General features: G+C 44.6%; 1 protein-coding gene across 2 annotated transcripts in view; it reads left to right on the forward strand.

The window, feature by feature from the left end:
- The first annotated feature begins 1,926 nt into the window (after positions 1–1,926).
- Positions 1,927–5,058, forward strand: part of LOC143301881 (uncharacterized) — a 13,814-nt gene continuing 10,682 nt past the window's right edge. Inside the window, exon 1 of one of the 2 annotated variants that reach the window (XM_076616302.1) lies at positions 1,927–2,090. The gene's annotated coding sequence lies outside the window, so the exon portion shown is untranslated. Of the gene's footprint in view, positions 2,091–3,548; positions 3,916–5,058 lie in introns of those variants that run through there. The other variant, XM_076616303.1, reaches the window with a different exon arrangement.

Genomic DNA, 5,058 nt, shown 5'->3' on the forward strand with positions numbered 1-5,058 from the left:
ATCCTGCAGGGTTCTGGAGATGAAGTTTCAAGCCACCCTTGAGAAATTTTGATTGTTCTTCTGGTGTATGATGCCGGTTCTGAGAGAAAAGAACTAGCTTCAGGAGTCACGTGTCGCCCATTTGATGTACCTAACCCATCCATCTAATCTGAATCTTCAATATCAATCCCTCAGAATCGGAGAAATGCGCTCATCACAGTATGTGTGTCTTGCGAATGATATGCTTTATGCAGCTGAAGGAAACTGGTCAAGGAACTTCAGTGGCCCTGAGTGCAATGTCGGTATCTTGCAGTGCACCATGCAGGGATCAAGTCAGGACAAGTGTCTAAAAGACTTCTGAGTGACGCCACTGTCTTTCGGGATCCACGTGCAGAAGACAAAGGATGCACCGACAGTTACAGGTCTGATGGACACCTTCTGTCCACGCTGCAGGCTGAGGTCTGACAGCTTCCCAGGCAGGTGAAGGTTTCCATGCTGTGCAGCTGTCTGCCTGCTGTGGTGCCGGATTGATTGAAGTGCACACTTGTGTAGCGCCTATCCTCCGTCAGAGTCCAAGATTGCAGATTCTCACACTCAGATTCTCTCGCTTCCTGTACAGACGCGTTAACCACAAGGCCACCGCTCCACTTTGGTGTTAACGTGCAGATTATCACTTGACCAGAAAAAAAAAATTCATCACGCATGTCCAACAGTTGAACGCTGCAATGCCTGTGGACCACCTGAACTCATGGTCAGACTGGAAGCTTTGATCTAAATTCAGCCAGATGACAATGGTCAGGCTGATCAGAGAGACTCTAGTGTGACATTCCCTCGGGAAGAAATTGAACCAAAGACATGATGAGTCCAACAGTCCAATCACTACCAGCGTTACAACAATTGAACAGTAAAGAATCTGCCTGAGGCAAGGAAAAAAAATGCCCGAAGGTAAGCAATATCCGGTATTCAGGAACTGTTACCCGTGGGTCTACAAACCCGAAGGCAATTTACCCATTCCACCTGCCACGGATGATTGCACACAAAGCAGAGGTAAATATGGCGGATCCTTTTGGCACATTGTTTTGTGTTGTTTTTTGTTGAGGGAAAACAGGCGTGCTTTACGGATAGCACGTGTTTTGTGAACTCTCTTGACAATGCTCTGAACTGTGGTGCAGTGAGAAGTAAAACTGACAGCATGTGCATCAGGGAATCATCCGGATTTTAATCATAGACGATGGGTCAGCTGCCTGAGTGCACCACACTTGTCCTGAATACAAAGATAACGTAACCTTCACGTTAAACTGTACCCGCACGTCCATACCATGTCAGAGGCAACTTGCCTTGAGGCAAGATGATTTTTTTTTTTTTTGAATGCAGCCCCAGGTGTTGGGACAGGAAATCAAACCCAGGACCCTCAGATTGAAGGTCCAGCACTGTTACCAAGCGGCTGTTTTGCGCTTGTCAGCACAACAGCTGACCCCCAAGCCACGTACATCACAGACTGTTGCTAATGTCGTCATTAAAACGTTGGACTTTCAATCAGAGGGTCCCGCGTTCGAATCTCGGTAACAGCACTTGGTTGGAGATTCTTCCGATCTCCTAGGTCAACCTATGTGCCAGAACCCCCCTCGTGTGTATGCACACGCAGAAAATCAATAAAAATTACGCACGTTAAAGATCATGTAATCCATGTCAGCGTTCGGTGGGTTATGAAAACAAGAACATACCCAGCATGCACACCCTCGAAAACGAAGTACGGCTGCCAAAATCCGGGGTGAATGAACTTTTCGGTCATACACGTAAAATTTTACATGTCTGCGTGTGCATGTGTATGTACCTGAAACCTGATTGAATAACACAGGAAACGAATGAAGAGCGCCCAGACGGCAACTGTCAGTTGGCTCTACCCAAGTGGACAGCCCGTTGTGCAAATGACTTGGTGTTTGTAGTTCGATTAGAGCTTGGTCTCCGACCAAGGATATGTGCTATATAAGTACTCGTATCATCATCATTATCACGACCAGTTGTGTGTCAAGGGTCTCATGTTGGTGAATTGGTTTTCAGATCTCCCAAACCAGTGTTCAATCGACTGGCTGACTCACTGAAGACACAAGGTTCGTCGCTTTTATCCCTAGTCTTTTTTTGTACTGCAGTGTTTTATATGAACAGTATTGTTGTTGTTCTTGTCGATGTTGTTCTTGTTATCATTATTGAAAGTAGTTGTTGTTGTTGTCGTTGGAGATGTAGCAGTAGTGTTAGTAATAGTATCATCATCGTCATCGTCGTTGTTGTCATTGTTGTCATTGCTGTTGTTGTTGTTGATATGGATATGGATATTTATATAGCGCCTATCCTCGGTCGGAGACCAAGCTCTAAGCGCTTTAAAAACACGAGTTCATTTCCACAACAGGCTGCCTACCTGGGTAGAGCCGACTGACAGCTGTCACTGGGCGCTGATCATTCGTTTCCTCTGTCGTTCAATCAGATTCCAGGCACGCACACACTAACATACTCAAACAGACCTGTAAAATTTTACGTGCATGACCATTTTTGTTTGTTTACCCCGCCATATCGGCAGCCATACTCCGTTTTCGGGGGTGTGCACGCTGGGTATGTTCTTGTTTCCATAACCCAACGAACGCTGACATGTTTGTCTGTCTGTCTGTCTGTCTGTCTCTCTCTCTCTCCGCCCCCCCCCCCTTCTCTCTCTCAGTCGCTCGTTTTCTTTGTCATATCAGATAGGCCATTAAACTACTGATATCGATATTGTTATTGATAGTGCTATTATTATCAGTATTATTAGTATTATTGTTACCAATAGTAGTAGTAGTAGTAGTAGTAGTATTGGTGGTGTTGTTATCAATCGTTCTACGAGTATTTCACGTTTTTGGTCACGTCTTATGCTTCAGTCTGTCTGCTTATGTCTCTCCCTGCATCTGTCTGTCTGTCTGTCTCTCTGTCTCTGTCTCTGTCTCTCTCTCTCTCTCTCTCTCTCTCTCTCTCTCTCTCGCTCTCTCTGGCCTTCCTTTTATTTCACATATCAGATAGGCCCCTAATCCAAAAATACCGATATCTGTTTGACCCAAGCTGATTGTCGCGCTATTGTTTTGTGGTCATTGTGTCTCGTGATGTATCAGATCTTCGCTCTTCGTAATGCCTGAACCCTATGTTATTACTGACAAGTTATTTTGTGCATGTTGCCTGTTTACATTGTATTAGTGATGTGTACAATCACTGTGCACAGGCTCGTGCGCACGGGCGCGCAAACACACACACACACATGCACACACACACGCACGCACGCACGTACACACGAAAGTACGCACATACAGCCCATGTTCGCTCATCTTTGTGTGCGTGTTTGTATCCGTGTGTGTGTGTGTGTGAGTGTGTGAGTGTGTGTGCGTGTGTGTGCGTGTGTGTGTGTGTGTGAGTGTGTGTGTGTGTGTGTGTGTGTGTGTGTGTGAGTGTGTGTGTGTGTGTGTGTGTGAGAGAGAGAGAGAGAGAGAGTGTGTGTGTGTGTGTGTGTGTGTGTGTGTGTGTGTGTGTTTGCCGGCGACCAATGGAGAATCAGATTCAGTTTCAAGGAGGTGACAAATCGTACGGACAGATCCGTATACGGTACATCGCATCTGCTCGGAAAACAAAACAAAACAAAACAAAACAAAAACATCACAAGCAGCTGCCTGACATTCGCATTAGCAAAGCCTGTGTACTGTTCCATAAACTGTACTTTGCGTCTGCTTTATTTTAAGTCATTTCATTTTTAATTCATTCTGTTTAATTCTATTTTATGTCATTATCATAATGCGCAGACTCCTCACCAGCATAATTATGAGCCCTTTTATTTAATTTCATTATCATAACGCGCAGATTCCTGACCTACATATGAGCCCAATGCGGCGCCGATGAGGCTTGGAAAACCTACCCTAGGCTTGTGTGAGACATTAACGCAAGATTTGGCTGTTGGATTGTATTGTATTGCATTGTATTGTGATGAACTGTGTTGTGTTGTGTTGTGTTGTGTTGTAACTTGTATTGTGTCTGTATTGTGTTATGTTGTGGTGTATTGTCTTGCATTTTTTGCGTTACTTGTTACAATGTGTTACATCGCATTGCGTTGCGTTGCGTTGCGTTGCGTTGGATTGTATTGCATTGCATTGTATTGCATTGCATTAAGTTGCATTGTATTGTATTTTGCATCACTTATTACATTGCATTGTATTGTATTGCATTGCATTGCATTGCATTAAATTGCATTGTATTGTGTTTGCATTACTTATTACATTGCGTTGCATTGCATTGCATTGTATTGTGGTGTAGTGTAGTGTAGTGTAGTGTAGCGTAGTGTAGTGTAGTGTAGTGCATCGCACTGCATTGTATTGTATTGTATTTTGCATCACTTATTACATTGCGTTGTTTTGCGTTGCATTGCATTGCATTGCATTGTTACTCTTTGTCACAATTGATTTCCGTGTGTGAAATTCGGGCTTCTCTCCCAGGAGAGAGTGTGTCGCCACATTGTAGCGCCACACAATTTTTATTTATTTATTTATTTATTTCTTCCTTTTTTCTGTCTGGAAATTTTTCTATTTCTGCTATCAAAGCTGATTTTTTGTTTCTACAAACTTTTGCCAGGGAAACCTCTCTTTTTACTGCTTTAGCTTCTTTTACGTGCGGGGCCTCGGTTTGCCATCTTATGCGAATGACTAGCGTCCAGACCATCATTCAAGCTCTAGTGGAGGGGAAGGAGGAGGGGGAGGGGAGGGGCGAATGTGGGATTTTTCTTCTTCTTCTTCTTCTTCTTCTTCTTCTTCTTCGTTCGTGGGCTGCAACTACCACGATCACTCGTATGTATATGAGTGGGCTTTTTACATGTATGACCGTTTTTACCCCCCCCCCCCCCCCCCCCCCCACACATGTAGGCAGCCATACTCCGTTTTCGGGTGAGGGGGTGAGGGGGGGGGGGATTCGAACCCAGCACGCTCTCGCTTCCTATGCGGACGTGCAACCATGGGGCCACCTCTCAACACCGATCACTGTTCGGTGGGGGTTTTTTTTTTGTTTGTTTGTTTGTTTTTT

This window comes from Babylonia areolata, chromosome 28 (genome assembly GCF_041734735.1).
Source record: "Babylonia areolata isolate BAREFJ2019XMU chromosome 28, ASM4173473v1, whole genome shotgun sequence".
In the NCBI taxonomy this organism is placed as follows: domain Eukaryota; kingdom Metazoa; phylum Mollusca; class Gastropoda; order Neogastropoda; family Buccinidae; genus Babylonia; species Babylonia areolata.